This window comes from Ammospiza caudacuta, chromosome 8 (assembly GCF_027887145.1).
Source record: "Ammospiza caudacuta isolate bAmmCau1 chromosome 8, bAmmCau1.pri, whole genome shotgun sequence".
Classification (NCBI taxonomy): domain Eukaryota; kingdom Metazoa; phylum Chordata; class Aves; order Passeriformes; family Passerellidae; genus Ammospiza; species Ammospiza caudacuta.
In genome coordinates, this window is record NC_080600.1 from 7,638,800 (window position 1) to 7,657,377 (window position 18,578).

The window sequence follows — 18,578 nt, forward strand, 5'->3', positions numbered from 1 at the left end:
TGCTGGCAGGTTCCTCTGTGTCGGATCGGAAACCAGTCAAGGGTTGGCTTTGGGAATTGATAATCTGGAAAGCTGTACATGAAAGCCTCTGTGAAAAATACACGTTACAAACAAAAGAAACTTGGGAACTTTCTCTTTTCCCTTCTGGCCGACAAAGAGGTAACACAGCTGACCCAGCCCAGGCCTGGCTGAGGTCAGTGAAGAAGTCAAGTCCCAGATGGGAGGGATGAGGAGATGTCTTAAGTTTTAGGCTGAAATCCTCTTGTAAATATATGGAGAAGGACACTTTTTTCCCTATAACGCATGAAGGTATGGGGAGATGAAAGTGTTCAAATGGAAGGTATGGAGCAAAACCTCCATGCTAAAGTCAGCAGATGTTAAAGTAGCTGTGATACTATGAAAAGTTTGAACAGAGATGGAGAGAAGAGTGATGAAGATCCTGTGCCCCCAGGAACAGAAGATCTCTCTTGCTAGAAATGGAAGAGGATTTTAGAGATAGATAAAGAGAACCTTTGCCTTTGAACATCTCAGCTTTAGAACAGCACCCCCTAAGCTGACATGGCACAGAAACACAGCTGTGGGAAAAGCTTGTGGAAAATGGGAGCGATTTCAGAATTGTAGATTTCCCTGCGGTGTGGCTGCTTTCATGGAAATTAAGAGCCATGAGAGAACTGTTTTCTTGTGGAAAATCTCCATAACATTAACAAGAGGGACTTTTCTCCTTAAGTGAGCAGGAGAAGGACTATTCTAGAGGTAGTAAAGTGACTCAAAATTTTGGTTTTGTCTCTTTACATTGTCAGTGGGAAAGAAACAGTTGTAGGGGGAGGAGAGGTGTTCTGAAGGTTTTGTTCTGATTCTTATTCTTATTACTCCTTCTTTTAGTTACTGTTAACAATTTTTTCTTCATACCCTTTTAAAGTTTGGAGCCTGCTTTGCCTTCCTCCTAATCCTATCTCAAAGATAAAATTATTAAATACACGGTACTGGATGTACTGGTGATTAACCAACACGGAACTTACCACACTAATTGGAACATTGGCCAGGAAATGATCAATTGGCGAACCAAAACCACTACTCAAGGGTGTCCCACTCAGCTCTTGCATCGGCCAGAAGAGAGGAGGGGCCAACGGGATCAGCCGAAGGACGCTGGCCACGAATCCCCCCGAGCAGTGTCCCTGAAATCGCTCGCTGTGCCCTGCCCAGGCCACCCCTCATCCCCACAGGGAGCGAAGCCTGCCACAGCCGGGACAGGGACTGCAGCTCCGTGCCGGGGCAATGCAGCTCTCCCGGGCAGTCCCCGCTGTCAGCGCGCTGCCCTCACTCACCGGGACTGTAGGCCCGGAGCTCGTCCCTCTTCCCCCTGAGACACCGCCCGGCCATGCCTGTGAACACAGAGGCTGTCACGGCCCCAGCGGCACAGCTCCGTGCCAGCGGCGCTGCCGGGGCAGCAGGCGGGGCTGGGGCCGAGCTGTGGCGGGCCGGGGTGGGAGCCCGGGCTCGGGACTCACCGATGATCCTGACGTCCTGACGGCCGCCTCTTGTACGGACTCCTGCAGGTTGTCCAGGTAGGGCAGGGCCCGGCGCAGGTGTTGGGCCGCTTGGCTTCTGTCCTCTGCCAGCTGCAGAGAGCGGCAGGAGGGAAGGGTTGGCGCGGGCTCAGCCCCTGGGCAAGGCGCTGCCTGCGCCCAGCCCCGGCCTCTCCTGGCCGCAGAGCCCTGAGGCGCGGCCAGCAGCCGCTGGCCAAGGGCTCCCGAGGGCAGGGGGCAGAGGGCCGGCTGCTGCCCGGGGAACTGCGGTGCCGGCCCGCAGCCCCACCGGGCCGGCGCTCCATGGGCACCCGGCTCGGGCCCACGGGAGCCTGGAGAAGAGCCCGGGCGGCCTCTGGTTGCAGCAGCGGGCAGGGGCGCAGCTGCCAGCCCCGCACACCGAGCACCGCCCTCAGGGGCCTTTTCCTGCCTGAGCCTGGGGCTTCAGTCCCTCCTTACCAGGCACTCATCAATTTTCAATGGCTGCTCTGTCTTCAGCACCTTCTGGAGATCCCTCTTCCCCAGGAACCCGGCCGCAAAATGAAGTGCTTCTCTAAAGGCCTGGAGAGCAGCAGAGGCCCAGAGATGGCCCCACAGCCCAGGGCACCGGAATCCCAAGGCCTGGAGGAGGCTGCAGTCCATGAGGTGCCGGGGCAGGAGGCAGCCAAGCCCCCTCCCAGGGATCAACCAGCATCACAGAAAACCTCACCTCTGCCAGGTGTTGGTTCTCCTCACGGCTGTGCAAGAAGAGGAGGAGCAAGCTCTGGTTCACAATTGTCTTCAGGGGCCCTTTTCCCTCATCTACTACCAACTCCATCACCTTGCGGAGGAGGTAAATGGAGAGCAACTGCACTTGGCTGTTCTCCTGGAGGAAAGGAGGAAGAAAATACTTGAGCAACAAATATCCTCTACTCCTGGGCGAACACCTGAATATCCAGAGAGCACAAAATTTCTGGTCAGCAGCAAGTGTCCATGGCTGGGGGCAGAGAGCCTTACATTGTCAAAGAGCGGCAGGAGGGCCTCAGCCAGCTTTGGGGCAGAAGTGCTAGATATCACCAGATGATTTTTCTCGAGCATCTTCTTGAACAGAGAGAGGGACATGCTGACCACCTCTCCATCTGCATCACCCAGAAGCTTCAGAAGGCTTGGAGACAGGATGCGTAGAGGTTTGGCCTGTGTGGAACACAAGATTGTGCTGGGAAGCCATGGAGGGCTGCACCACCAACACCACCCTGGCACTGCAAGGCCACCCTGCTGCTGCAGGGCCCACAGGCCAAAGGCCTGCCCCAAAGCACTGGGGCAGGCGAGGCAGGAGAGCTGGGAGCAGCTGCCTCAGCTCCTGAAGCCCTGCACGCCCATGGGGCTGCTTTCCACAAGGCAACTTCAGCCATGGCCCCCTCCTCACCATCAAGGGATCCTTGCTGGCCACCACAAGGCCTCTGAGCGCCAGGCGACGCCACTCCCTCCACTTGCTCTGCAGGTAACTTGACATGATCTTCACGACAGTGAGAGCACATTCCCTCAAGTCCAGGCACTCGAGGACTTGAAAGGCACAGGGCAGTGACAGGGGAGCCGGCCAGCAGGAGCCCAGAAGCGCACAGGGCTGGGCCCAGGCAGCAGCACAGGGCGTGGGCACCGTCCCAGGCAGCTGTGGCTGTGAGAGGGCAGGGAGCTGGGAGGCAGCTCAGCCAGGCAGCGCTGGAACCAGGCTCACCTCCACAAGGAATGCCAGCAAGGGCAGATCCCACCTTGGCTTTTCACTGCTGATCAGCAGGAGAAGGCGATATGCAACATGGGAACACAGGGTGGTCAAGACATAACACATCTCCCTGGCAGGGGGAAAAAGGTACCAAGACCCTGAGGTGGGGGACAAACCTCTCCCAGGACTGACTCAGAGAGCTCTGGCCTTTCCCCAGCATCCCTGGAGGGAATGTGGGTGCTCTGGGAGATGGCCCTTTCTGGGCACCCTCCTCTCCCAGGCTTTGCCCGTCTTCTTGGCTGTCCCTCAGTGACGAGGCTCTCTGGCCCATGACCACAGGGACAGAGTGGGGCACAGGGCGCAAATGCCGGGGACAGTGGGGAGAAGGGGGTCTCACCTGGCCAGCAGACCCACGGCATAGTGCTGGGTGTGAGCACACAGCATCGTGTCCCAGCCACGCTTGCGCTCCATAGACATCACCTCATTGTCACAGTGCAGTAGGTAGAGCAGAGCCTTCATGGCCTGCACTGCAAACCTGTGTGCAGAGCAAAGCCCAGGTCACACTGGGAGCACTGGCCCTGGCCACAAGGGCACGGGAAGGACAGGAGGACTGGGACCTGTTAAGCTTGCTGGGAAGGCGGTGTTCCTCCTGGCATGCTCTCCAGAAGGTATCAACTTCCTCTGGTGGCATCTGCTGTGTGGTGATGGCAACATGGAAGAGCAGAGCCACAAACAGAGGGTAGAAAGAATGAGTTGTTGCCTCATGGTAGTGGGGCACCTGGATAATCACCCAGATCACCAGAGTTGCCTGCAAAAGAAGCAGCCCAAGACAGCGCTCAGTGCCCAGGTGTCCGTGGGACAGGGCCCAAGGGCAGATGCAGGAGGAGCAGCGGGCCTGGTCCCCCTGAGCCTGCCCCTAGCCCAGGGTTCAGCTCAGCGCCTGAGGCATGGAGAGGATGGAGAGCTGCTGGCGAGGTGACCGAGGGGCAAGCAGAGCCCAGATCCAGAAACTCACAGCCAGGGCAAAAACGTCCCTGTCGTCCCCATCAGAGGTGCATGCGCTGTGCAGTGGCCAATCCTCCATCACGCAGAGCAGTGTTGGCAGCACTTTCTCCATGGCTGGTCCCATTGATCCTATGGGTCTCCGCATTATTGTAGCAGCTCTGTGGGATGAGAGCTCTGTGTCAGGGGCATCTCAGTCCCAGGACCATGCCCTGTGCAGCTGTGGGGGCCCAGGTGACAGAGCCCCGGTGCCCTGAGGGGCAGGGAGGGAGCATTGGCAGCAGGCTTGGGGAACAGAGGGGCCCCAGGGTCCTGGAGCTCTGTGCCTGTCTGGCAGAGCCCATAGCACAGGCTGTGCAGGGCCATGGGCCCTAAAGGCTGGTGGGCCCTGAGCTGTGCAGGCACGTGGGCCCCGTACCTGTCACATGTTGGGGCACAGCGCAGGAGGGTCAGCACCACATCAGAAGGGTGTTCTTCAGCCAGCCTCACAATGTCAATTTGCAGCCTGGCATCCAGAGTGACATCGGAGAATAGACTCTGGTGGATGCTCCTTACAATGGCTGGCACCTGGAGGAGGCATGGGGGAGATTTTGAGTGCTGTCCAAGGCAGCAACTTCCCCAGCTTCCTCCAAGAAGTGCTTCCCTTCCCACCACACTGTGGTAGCCTCAAAGCCTGAGGGGGCCTTAGTGACCATGGCTTGAGGGGACAGAAGATCCTTGAAGGCCTCCAGGCCTGGCCCCAGGCTGCTTACCTGCTGCAGAGAAGGAACTGATCTGTCCTCAAAAAAATCCATAGTGGGAGCAGGAATCTCAGTGTGAGTGGGTGTGCTGTTAGTATTTGAGATGTCCTCAGTCTCTTCATTGTCTGTGTTTCTGATGACCACATCCTCGGTCATTGCTGTGAGAAGAGATTTTGCCCAATTTTCAGTCACTAGGGTGTCAAAGACTTGTGAGTGCTCTGCCAAATCTGGGCTGACATCGGGCTCTGCCTGGAGCTCGGTCAGCCCTGAGTCAGGCTCGGCTGTGCCCTCAGCTGCTGCAGCGCTGGTCTTTGTGCGCCGAATGCGCAGGAATTTCCGGAACCTCTGCTGGAGAACATAGGACATGGAAACCAGGGATGCTCCATGGCATGCTCCAAGCGTGGTGCTGGGCTGAGCAGGGAGAGCAGGCCCAGCCCAGGTGGGGGTGGCTGCAGGTACCTTCAGGGTTTTGCGCAAGCGGCCACGGCCGGGTTCCTGCTCTTGTGTCTTGTCCAGGGCTGCACCTGACAAAGAGCCAGCACAGACAGAGCCGAGGGGCTGCGGGAGAGGCCGGAGAGCACAGCCCAGCCCTGCGCTGCCCAGGCAGGGAGAGCCCCGGGATGGCCCAGGGGATGGAGCACGGCCACTGTGGGGTGTCTGCCCTGCCCCTGTTCCATCCTGTCCATGGGCATGTCCCCAGGGGATGGGATGGGGTGGGATGGGATGGGATGGGATGGGATGGGGCCAAGCTGGCTGCAGCCATCAGCCCTGTGGGCCAGCTCTGCCACTCACCATCCTGCAGGGGCTGGATCTGCTGCAGATCTTCAGGCTCTTGTGCTGGGGCAGCTCCACAGTCTTTAGTGTCTTTCCCCCTGAACACTTTGAACAGGCCGAGGAATCTGCCCGCCATTCCACCACACGGCCTTGACCTTCCCTTCCAGAGAGATGCCTCAGGATATCGCCAAGTCAGCAATTGCAGTTGTGCCTTCAAGCACCTGCAACAGGGAAGCCCCAGGACGGCTGCAGGACACGAAGTCCTGCACTTTGGTCTTTAGGGCTCCTGCCACAATGACAGGAGACTCCTCATTAATGATTCAGGTGACCAAATCCCACGGTCTGGACTTGATGGCAATGGCCGCAGGAATGGGAGACGCCTGGAAAAGTTCCGAGTCACCAAGTCCTGCAGTCCGGCCTCTAGGTCAGCTGCAGGAATAACGCTACGGAAAAGCTCCGGAGGAGACGGGAACGAGCGCGCTGTGCGGGGACTCCTCACGGCACCGCTCTGTCTCGTCCTGTCCCGTCGCGTACTCCGAGCACCCGGGCAAGCTTCTATTTCCCACGTGTCACAAAGGGCCCTTGGACACCGGGTTCCATTCCATGCCACCCTGACCATGCTGCACCGTGTCACCAAGGGCCCTTGCACACACTGCCGCCTGCCCTGGGGCCGCCCCCTGCCAAGCCAAAGTGGCCCAGGCTGGAAGGAATGCCTGGCCCCAGGTGTCCAAGGCAGCCCCACAGGATCTTTAGGAAGGGCTCAGAGCATCAGCAAACACTGCCCTGCTCTGCGGGCTCAGGGCAGCAGAAGGAGCCCCCAGGGCTGCCGACGCAGCCGCGCTGGGAAGGGCACGGGCCCTTCCAGGGACGCTGGCACGGCCTCCCTGGGACACGTCCCGGCCCGTGGCCATCCTAAACCCGCGGGTGTGACTCGCACAAGGAACGTGTGGGCCCGGGCACCAATGCTGCTCTGAGCCCTGGGGCCCGGGCAGCGCTGCCATCAGCAGCTGGGGCAGAGTCCCTGCCCAAGCAGAGCTGCCACCCCCCGAGCCCTGGCAGCGCTGGTGCCCGTCTCCTGCCCCAGAGACCTGTGGCCCTGGGGGGCTTCTGTGCCACAGGGAGCCAAAGCCCACGAGCACTGGGGGCTGATGGCAGGAGCACCTGGAGCAACTGCTGGCAACACTTGGTTTCTGTCAGGAGCTCTTCCTCCATGCTGGAATGATTTTCTCATTGAAGCAATTTGCCGCAGCACAAAAACATCTTTACCTTGAAAACACAGAAGAATCAGGCAATAAAGTATCCTCACTTCAGGAAACCTTTACCTCTCATTGCTCAACTCGAGTCGGTCAAAAAAGCTGCATAATTCCCAAATTAATTGAGATGCCCTAAGAACATTGTGAGAAACGAGGCTCACTTTTAAAATTTCAAAGGCTTATTAAACCTTAACAAAAATACAATCAAGAATGAATAAGGAAAAATTACAGGACTGGGAGTCTGCAGGGCCAAAAGCCCACGTGCTCATCTACAAAATGGATGCTCTGCCTTTTATACCCTTAGCCCCTCCCAAAGTTTTTCCAGTCAACTCTTTCTCTGCCATCCAATGGTGGAAGTCACTTTCTTACATGTTGATTGGAGGTCAGGTGTTGCCATGCTCTGCCTCCTGGTATCAAGCTCTCCCTCCCCTAAATGCCCCACTAGTGACAGCAATAAGGGGGGAAGGGAAAGAATACTATGGAGAGAACATGCAAAAATAACACGACTATACAGCTATAAAAATTCTCTTAACATAAACATAATATCTCTTAATTGTGAGAGCCAACTATCCTCTTATTCATTTATAACAACCTGAAGGATTTTCAAGTTTGCTTCCAACTCAAAGCAGTAACTCATTTGCCTTAATGTCAACCACTGAGAGTCACTTTAGAAAACGTAACACAGAAGCAAAAAAATGGCCATCCATTGGTTTGCAAATGTTTTTCTGTGAATGGATGATAACACCCTAATTCTAAAGGAATCAAAGCCCTCATGGAATGAAAGTCCAGTCAGTGTTACAAAAGGAAACTGAACAAATGAGTAGATTCCAAAAAGGTCAGTCCTCCCCCTGGCAGAGATAACTTAGTGGCCAATAAAGTACAGCTCTGCCCTCTTGTTCCCTGCAGGAGAATCACGACCTGGGGGCCACGTTTGGACCCTTTGGCAGGACAGGGACTGGCCCTGGTATAAGGTGTGTAATAAAGAGACTGAGAACAAGGAGGAAAGAAGACCCAGGAAATGCAGATTGTTGGTGGAAAGATTAGGATGTTCTTTTAAGGATTTTGTTTGGTTCACTGGAAAGACGAATGGCTTTGAGCTGCAGAAAATGAGTACCCACTGGCAGTATCAGGGAGGACTACAGGAAGGGCAGAATATGTCCCTGGATGAAGTGCTTAGAAAGATACAACAACGGTATGTAAAAAGGGATGCTGAAAAGGAGAAAGCCAAGACAAAGGCGATGGCAGAATTTTTACAGCCCCCGAGGGCCCCAGGACCCAAGTGGTCCCCCATAATAGAAGGGACAGGGTCGGCTACAAGGAAGTGGCAGAAGCATTCCCTCCTCAGCAGGGGAGAGCCAAGCCAAACAGCAGCTGGGAAACAATCAGTGTGCTCTGTGCTGGGACACTGGAAGTGGGAATGTTCACAAAAAAACAGCTGGACCCTCAGGAGGAGGAAATCCAGGGTGTAATGGAGATGGACTATTAGATGTGTCAGGGGCTCCCACTGCAGCAGGGACATACCACACCGGAGCCCTTGTTAACTTTTCAGGTGGGTTCAGATGGAGAGGAGGTGTGTTTCCTATTAAACACAGGCCCTCTCCATCCACCTTACATTTTATCCCTAAGGTGGGAGAATTGTCAAAAATATCTTCAATTTTTCAAGGAGTTGTGGGAATTGTAGTTTATTCTGTAGGCTTGGAAGTCTGAGAGCATCTTTCTCTGAAGGAATTGTGGATATCGTGGTTAATGGGTTTAGGGATTTAATTCCTTTGTCTATGTGGGGTTTTGTGCAGAGCTGAAAAGCTCCTGTTTGGAGGGGACCCACGCCCCTGTGCTTTGTGTGTTTTGTTGTTAAAAGCCAGAATTGGTGGGTTTCAGTCCTGAAACCTATTCTGCAGCTCCACCAGTCTGTGGTCTGTTGTGGAGAACTAGAATTGGCAGTTTTAATCGTGAGGCCAATTCTGCAGCGGCTGCCTTGTGGAGATGGCGTTGTCCCTATGCAAGCCTAGGTATTTATCATGCAGCTTCCTCTCTGGGGGCTATAGGAAAACTTCAGGGGACAATATTTTGGTATTCTTCCTCGGTTAATGTAGTAGTTGCCTCCCTACCTCTGGGGTGCACTTGATCAAAAAAAAAAAAAAGGATAAGGAGAAATTGGCCACTAAAAAGATGATTGGTTATTAAAAAAGTGATTGGTTGTTAAGAAAGGCTTTAGGCAGCGGCATTGCTTTCTGCAGAACTTGATCATGTCCAAAAGGAAAGTCACTGGAATAAAAGGAGCAAACTGCTAAGGTGAACTGCTCCAGGGTGAGTAGCAAAAGCCTGCTAAAACCCTGAACTAAAAGCAACTCAACTGCTTAATTCATGGATTGCAACGCTTGTAAAACATTTTGAAAGCAGTCTCACTCCCTCTGCTGACCAATCTATTGGAAGAAACCCCACTGAACACCTGTGGGAAGCAACAAAATGGGGAGGAGGGTAGGGAAGAACACACACACTCATCCCTCTCCCCACTCCAGGCACGTTAACATTACAAAAGCTAACCCTATAATAAATAACCCTGCATTTACTGCCAGCTCTGAACCTGGAGATGTCCCGTTCACTGATACCTCAGCCAAAAACATTGATGGTAAAAGTATAGAGCTGTTATTCCCCAGGTTGCAGCTTAGCTTATTAGTTTCTTATGAGTTGACCAGAGTGTTTTGTTACTTTGGATATATAGGGATCATGTCAGGCCAGGATGGTTTTGTTTAATCCTCAGATGGCACTTGGGAACACTGTGTGAAAATACCGTGCCATGTCTTTCATTGCAATTGCAAGCCTCAGGTTTGTGATGCAAAAAAGAATTTCAATTGTGCCATAATTTACAATATAACCATTGATCAAATTCTGTGCTGTGGATCAATTTTTATCCTTCTGACTTTTGTCAGCTGCTCCACTTTATCATTCTATGGTATTTGTAAAATCTGATAGTGCGCATGGGTTTTAACCCATCCTACATGGATTTGTTAGGACTGAGTTTGTAAAAACAACCATTCAAATCCTCCCTTTGCCAAACCTCTTTTCCATTCACTTCTCAATGAACATTTTCACTGACAAAATCCCGTGTGGCACCTGCTGGCCAGGGCTCCATGGGCATCCAGCTGGGGCCCACAGGAGCCTGGAGCAGAGCCCGCGTGGCCCAGGGAAGAGAACGGCTTGGGTGGGGCTGCAGCTGCCGGCCACACACAATGAGCAGCGCGTTCAGGGGGCTGCTCCAGCCTGAGGCTGGGGCTTGCAGGCCGTCCTTACAACACGGAACCTCCAGGTCTGATCCAGCCACAGCTTCCTTTGGAGATCCCTCCTGTGCAGGAATCTGGCTGAACAGTGCAACATTTCCCGGAAGGCCTGGAGAGCGCGGATGTGACGGTGGTCACAGGGGTGTTCTGCTGAAGGAAGAGACGAGGATTTGACTCCATATTTCAGAAGGCTTGATTTGTTATTTTATTATATATATTACATTAAAACTATACTAAAAGGATAGAAGAAAAGGTTTCATCTCAGAAGGCCAGCTAAGCTAAGAATAGAATGGAATGAATAACAAAGGTTTGTGGCTGGGACAGAGAGTCTGAGCCAGCTGGGCTGTGATTGGCCATTAATTCCAAACATCCACATGAGACCAATCACAGACCCGCCTGTTGCATTCCACAGCAGCAGATAACCACTATTTACATTTTGTTCCTGAGGCCTCACAGCTTCTCAGGAGGAAAAATCCTAAGGAAAGGATTTTCATGAAAAGATGTCTGTGACACGCGGAGGCAGCACCCGCTGCAGGGGTAGGGCTTGGAGGTTGGGGTGAGCAAAGGAATGGAGGAGGACCATCCCAGATGCCTTTTTGAGTGGCCAAGGCAGGAGAATCTCGCACCGCAGCATTCAAAATGGGAGATCCGGCCATGTGGCCAGTGCCATCTTGTCCAACAGAAGTTAATGGTAGTTCAGGATAAAGCAGTGTAAAAATAGGGGTTCGCTCAGAGCCCAACGTGGCATGGCTGTGGGTGGCCAGAGCAGCTTCCCCAGGCAGGTGCTGTCGGGGTGCCTGCAGTACCAAAAGCGTCTCCATTTCGGGCTGCCTCGACAATTCCCCCAGCCCACCAGATGCCTGAGCCTGGATGATGTAATCAAAGCCTCACCAGAGAAAATGAGAGGACTCTTTGCATAGCAGATCCAGCAGGGTTTATTGGGGGAAGATCCAGAGGTCCGGATGGGGCAAATGTTAGGAGAGAAACAGAACAAGCAGGAACACAACCTCCGCTGAAGGGAACCAAAGGGCGAAGAGCCAGGAGCAGGGGGGCCAGGGTATATAACTGGGGGAAGGTAGGAGAGGTCAGGGTACAAATTATCCAGTGGGGAAGGGAATCAAGGGTGGATTTGAGGTGAGGTGACACAGGATACACCAGTGGGGGAGTGGAGTGGCAGGGGTCTCTCAGAGAAAGCCAATGGAGGAAGGGGGAGTACAGAACTTTCTGTAACTGGGGGATGAACAGCAGTCGATTGGCAACAGCACATTAACATTAACAAGCAAAGAACCATGGGGAATTGTGCCAGTCTCTCAGCGTAACTTAAACAGTGGTGTCCTCCCATGGCATTCCAAGCTCATCTTCTCTATGGCTGTCTCCCACACATGGCCAGTACCAGCTTGAGAAAGGGACAGGCTAAGAACTGGAGAGACAGAGAAGGGTCTGGAAATAGGGGTAGGCACAAGGGTGATTGATAGGGAAAGGGGGAGTATAAAACTTAGGGGGAAACCATTTGGGAAGTAATATAGGGCCACATAGAATGAACCAATTCAAACGTAGAAAATCCAGTACAGTAACAAACTCAACAAGTAAAGACACAAAGCACACCACAACAATGCCAGAGTGTGGCCTCGAGGGCACCCTAAAGAGAGATGCCTCAGGAAAGTGCTAAGTTAGCAAATCCTCCAGTTTGGCCTTGAAGGCACGTGTGACAGAGAAGCCTCAGGAAGGCTGCAGGACTGCAAGGTCTCTGATCCCTTGTTTCCTGTGTAGGGGTGTAGTCCTTTTGTTTATATACATTGCCACAGCTGCAGGAGAGAATATTGGTGCAGGGGAGCCCAAAGACGCCCCGTGGGTACCAATTGTTGTGTAAAAATAATACGAGCAAGGAGAGGCGAGAAAAAAAAAAACATTTCAGTTTGGGAATTGAAATATCATTAAAAATCAACAGAGTGTAAGAGGAGATAAAGAAAGGACCAGGGTGGGTGTACAAGAGAGAGTGTCAGCCAGCAAGCTAATAAATCCAAAGCCCCTGGGATGCCTATTGAAACAATGGAAGAAGGTAAGAGAGGCCCTGGGGGCACAGAGACTAAGAAAACACTCAACAAATACTCTGATCAATAGTGGCCCCTTTATATATTTGAAGACAGGGAGAAGAAGCCAATAAACGACACCCTGAGTTACTATACCGTGTTGTGGTTACTATTATTTTTATGAAAATAATGAAAAGAAGATGAAGCTGTATACCTAAATATGTTTTGTTTATCTGAACGATCACCCTGAATTGCAGCAGGAGTGTGGCTTTAATTTGGCCCCAAGGGATGCTTTTGCATTGGCTCTGGAAAAAGATTGCAAAACAAAAGGAAAGGCAGGATTCAGAAGGTGTTGTTCTGCATGTTCCATAGGACAAAGGTGTTTCAATATAAAGAGAATGAGGAAAGGATGAAGGGTTTGGTTGCTCCTTTTGAGTCATGGGAAGAGGGAGGACAGGGAATGCAGTCAAACTGCCTGGTAAATACTGCTGAGAAAACTGTGCCTTTGAGCCCCCTTCCTCTCTAGAACTTGAAAGTGGAAGAACTCCCAGTACAGAACCAAAGGCAGAAGGGAAGTCGAGGTATTGTCACCATTCAGCATTCCCCTGTGACATGGTGCTGGAATTCTGCCAGTGCAGTTAAGGACAAGAAGGACCTCTTCTGTATGGGTTCCAAGGAAAGCCTTATTCCGTGGAGAGTGCAGGGTCAAAAGACACAGAAAACAGGAGAACAGGGACTTTTATATGGGGAGGGCTCAGGGGGGGGTACAAATTTTCAACCAATAGGGGAAGGAGTGTGGAGGAGCATAAGGCAGGTCTTGCAATGTTTGAACCAATGAGGAGGAACAGGGGAAGGGTTTGCATAGACCAATAGAGCTTTGAGGAACAGGGGATTGACAGGGAAGTTTCTAGACTAAAGGGTTGGTACAAAGTGGGATTGACAGCTGAATGAGAGGAGGATCAGGGAATATCCTAGATCAAGGAACGGGTTTAAGACAACACAGACAGCTAAGACAGGAGGGTACAACTTAGGCTGAACCATTACATAGGGGATAACAGAACAAACCATTAAGGAGAAAACACACCACAAAAGCTGCCCTTGGACTCATTTGCAGGAGCTGGGAGGAAGCTCACCATCTTTTTGGGGGATGGTCATTCAGTCCCTATTATGGGAGGCCACAGGACCTTTGAGTCTCATGAAAATCAAGGTATGTCTCTCATGAGATGATTCAGAAACCTGGAAATTCCTGCCTAGACAATACTGGGATGATCCATCAAGAATGGCCAAAAGATTCAGGACCTTTGTTAAAGCCCTGGACCCAGATGGGGAGGATATAGATCCTGTGCTAGATGTTTTAACAGATTCAAGGAAAGAGCTGGTACTAAAAACTGCACAGAATGATGGGAGAGCCAGGCTATGGGCAGGAGAAAATACAGAAGAAACATGCCCTCTCAAAAAACCTCCCTGGGACTGTAATAATTCTGGTCACTATCAACCCCCACAGAGGCACTGGGAATGTGTTTCTTTTGGAAAATGGTATCCCTAAGACTGTACTTTGGAGTGCACTATAACAAGTGAAACAAGGGCCTCTTGAAGCCCTGAATGAATTTTTGAACCATTCCAGGAAGCCATGCTTAAATACACTGCTCCAGACCCATCAGATGATTATGGCAAAAACCAACTCATTTCCCTTTTCCTGGGCCAATCCTCTAATGATATGAGGCAGAAACTGAAAATTAAAAACAGAAGACCAGGTATAGAAAAACTGCAAGAAGAAGCATGGTGAGTTCATAAAAACCATAGTCGTGTAGAGCCTAAGCACCTGGAGAAAGGAATGACTAACACTGTTATTGCAGCCCTTGGAGAGGAGCCACCCAAAGGCCCCTCATCAGGACAAAGAAATGGCTGGGGTGGGCAGAGACCTATCCCTAACCTCTGGACTACTCAATGTGCCTATTTGTGAGAAAGACAGACATAGGAAGAGAGACTGCCTGGCACTCAAATCCAAGGTGGCTGCAGAACTGAATCAATGCAAGGGCTGGCTGGAGGGCATCCCCCCAGAAAACCCTCTGGTCAAAAGAGAACTGGGGGAAAAGGTGAGGAAAATGAAATGTCAGGTGAATGCGGGTGCAACACATTGTGTATTAGATAGAAAGTTGGAAGAAATTGATCCAGGTAAAGTTGTGAATGTTATTGGAGCCACAAGTCAACAGCAGAAGGTATCCTTTTTAATACCGCAATCTTAATCTTATCAACTGGGAAAAACAGTAGGAATACATCAGTTCCTATATATGCCTACGTCCCCCAAAATGCCTCATCGGAAGGATTTGTTGGAGAAATGAGAATGTTGTAACAGGTTTCAACAGGTCTAAAAGTAGTTTACCCCTGGAGGAGTTCAGATCAAAGTCAATGATGAACAAATAATCATGTTCTAAGTCTAGCTCTCATTACAGATTTGTCCAAATCAGAAGAGACACAGAAGTTCTTAGTCAGGTTTGTCTTTAAGTCTGAGTGGATAGCATCCCTGGTGAGGCCAAGGCAGCACAACCTGTAATCATTAAACTTAAACCTGGAACACAACCAATAAGAATGAAACAATATCCACTTACAGTGGAAAACATAAAAATATTAAGTCTATCGTGGACAATTTTCTAAAATTTGGGTTGTTACTGAAATGTGACTCTGAAGAGAATACACCCATTTTACCAGAACACAAGCCTGATGGCTTGAACTACAGTCTGGTTCAATACCTACAGGCTATATTAACAAAATAGCTGGAGATCTCCACCCAATGGTTGTAAATCCATATGCTTTGCTAAGCAAAGTTAAAGATGAATATGGATTATTTACCATTTCAGATCTCAAGGATGCTTTCTTCTGTATAGCCTTGGACCCTGGCAGCCAAAAGCTGTTTGCCTTTGAATGGGGAAACCCAGAGACTGGAAGGACAAGTCAATTTACCTGCACTGTTGTCAAGGGCTCCTGCTGGGAGCAGCTTTGGCCCCGAGCAGGCTGCACAGTCCGCATAGCTCAGTCCTCTTCTGGGGACAGACTGCCTGAAACCCAAGCAGCTCTCAGCCACTGGCTACCTTTAGCTAGCATAAGGCATATCAGCTCTTTAGTGATTATCAGCTCTTTTGAGTTCAGCTCTTTTGCTTGCTACGGCACCACAGGCAGACGCTGGCTGAAAGAGGAGAAGGCTGCTCTGGAGTTCCACAGCAATGTCTTTATTGGGGGTCTGTCAAGGGTTCCAGCGACGGCTCTTCTAACCAGAATGGGCTAAAACAGCCCATTATACAGGGTAAGGGGGGATCGGAAATTGTCCAAAAGCAGGGCTTGAGGAGAAGTGACCTATGGGGTTACAGAGACATAAGCTGGGGTCCGAAAGGCGGAAGACGGGGACTTGCCATGACTTGGCATTTCCTATCTTTAGGCCTCTGCTCTCCATGGGGCCCTAGCAAGCCCATGGCCTGCTACAGACAGTAGGACCACAAGGATTCTAAATTAACCCTCCTCCTAACCATCATGAACCTATGGATGTGGTGGAAAATTAAAACAGCAGCATAACAGTACATATGTACAAAAGCATTTGCATCAGGATAAAGAGAAGGGGAGAATGAAACAAGGCCTTTGTTTTACATAAGCCCAGGCAATTCCCATAAGTAAACAAGTACTTAGCACAGACCTACAGAAGCACTTAGCACTAGTTAGCATAAGAAAAACCTGGCTGGCCTAACTTGACAGGAGAGGGACTTGACAAAAAGCTTTAGACACCTTCTACCAGAAAAACCAAGGGCAAGTATGGAATGAGCCCTGTGCAGGGAAGCCATGAGGAAGAAGTGCTGCTTTAGGGCATGGAGACTGCTCCTGGCCAGCGCCTGGACATTAGCTTCAAGTACAGGAATCTGACAGAATGTATTTCTAACGCCCTGCCTATCAAATCACCTCAGCAGAGTAAAGATGGATGGTATTTTTGATATAATTCCTACATCAACCCACTGAAATTTACACGTGGCAGAGAAGCATTTTAGTGGGGTGATGTGGGGTCGGATGTCTGTTCTCTGCCCCGAGATGCATGGGATGGCTCTGCAGCAGCCTCTGCTCTGAAGAATCAGTCTGGACTCTTCACTTTTTTGGTCTTCAGGTTGTTTATTATTTCTTATCTACAAAATTGTCTTTTTACCCAGCCGAGGTCTGCACAGCAAAGCAGCCACAAGCACTCTGACCCCCCCCCCGAGGCGGTGTCGTCCTTTTACACTTCAAACTACGTAGATCATATTTACTTTTAATTTCCAATACCTATCACCTATGTTAGACAGTGTACTTCTGTTCTAAACCAATCCCCAAGTGCCAACATCACAGCAGAAAATGGAGAACAAGAAGAAGAAAGAAGAAAGAAGAAAGAAGAAAGAAGAAAGAAGAAAGAAGAAAGAAGAAAGAAGAAAGAAGAAAGAAGAAAGAAGAAAGAAGAAAGAAGAAAGAAGAAAGAAGAAAGAAGAAAGAAAAAGGACTAGACAGGCCCTGATTCCTCCATCTTGTCCCTATAACCCCTACACCAAAAATCCTAAAATCTACATTTCCACCCTGTCAACACCCTGTTACTGCACCATTCAAACCTGTGTGTCTTTCATATCCCCATGCCAAGCTGGCAATTCATTGGAAGGATCAAAATAAAGCCTGCAGGTATTCCAGGCAGAATGCCAGGGTCTCGAGCCCCCTGATGGGGTTCTCGGCAACCTGGACATCCAGAGGGTTGTGCTGAGTTCCCACAGGGTGCAGACACCTGCCCTCCTGCTAGCTTAATAAAAGATCTTTTGATGGACAATGCGTTTGTCTGCAGCTTTCTCTGAATTAGGAACACCCCTCAGGACTGCTGTATCCTGAGGGAACACCGCTGGCCATCCCCTGGGTGTATCTGCAAAAGCTTAAAATCAGCTGCCTCAGCTTCCAGGGCCTCTCTTGGCCAGCATCCTGACGTGGCTGCAGGGCTGCTGCGAGGCACTGCTGGGACCCAGCGGGACAGGACCGGCTCTCTCGTGCCCACGTAGCAGCCCTGACACAGCCAGGGCCATCCCGAAAGCAGAGAAACGCTCACGTGCCAGCAGAGAGGAGCACGGAGCACTGGGCTGCTCTGAGGCGATCTCGGCATGGTTCTCCAGTGAGAGGGGCAGGCAGACCTCCCACATTCAGGGCATCCCCTGCATCAAAAGGATGGGCATTTTGTCCTTTCTGTCCCTCCACCTCAGAACCAGGCCTGACATCTCCTCCTCTGGAGTGGAGTTTTTCCAGTTACAACGTCATCTGACACTTGGCCAGCGCGTGAGATGAGGCTGCAGTGACCTGTGATACCGCCTCCATGCCAACCACAGCTCCATTGTGTATTGCTCCTCTTTCACAGACAGGTTCACTTCCCATCGACTGACCAGTCCATTGTTTCTCTTAAGGGTCAAATTCCCACCAGTTTAACTGTAAGATTTCTTTAATTGTCTGCTCTTCATTCTTTTGTTGACATGCACAACAGCGGACCAAATATGGCAGGGCCTTAGACATGACTTTGGTCCCTGATACACACACAGGCTCCTTGTCCCACTGCTGGCCTTCAATGTGCTCAGCAAGATCTGGAACTGCACGGTGCTGTGGAACTGCACCTTCAGCACAGGGACCTTTCCAGCCTGACCTGCCCTCGTTCCTCTGTGTCCGTGCACAAAACACGGCGTGGCAGAGAACAGCAGCAGGGGCTGGTGTGTCTCAGGGTCTCGGATTTGCTTCAGTTGCACAGGGATGCAGGCAAAGTGAAGAAGCCAAACTGTTTATTATTGGAAGGCGAAGCAAAGGGCTGATATGGGAGGGAAAAGGGGAATAGGCAGGGTTTGAGGTCTGGAGGGATGGAGCTGTCAAAAGCAAGAGTGGAAGGAAAACACAGGAATAGGCATGGTCTGAGGGCTGGTGAGATAGAGCTGTCGAAGTGGAGGGAGAGTGGAGGGGAAAAGTGGATGGACATTTTCTGAGGGCTGGAGGGAGTGAGCTATCTACAGGCACGGAGAGGGCTGAAGCCATGCGAGCTTCCCACAGGCTCAGCTGTAGCAATCATCAACTCCGTCAAGAGCTCCTGAGGCAATGGGAGATGGTGTCCTATTCAGTGTCTCCTGGTGCTGTTCTTGGAACACTGGTTCACTGGATCCAGAAAAGGACCCTATTTCTTCAGGTCTTAGGCCTAATTGAGAATGACTTTCAATGTTAGAGCAGGATGGGCTGGCATTGTTCTTTGGGGATTCT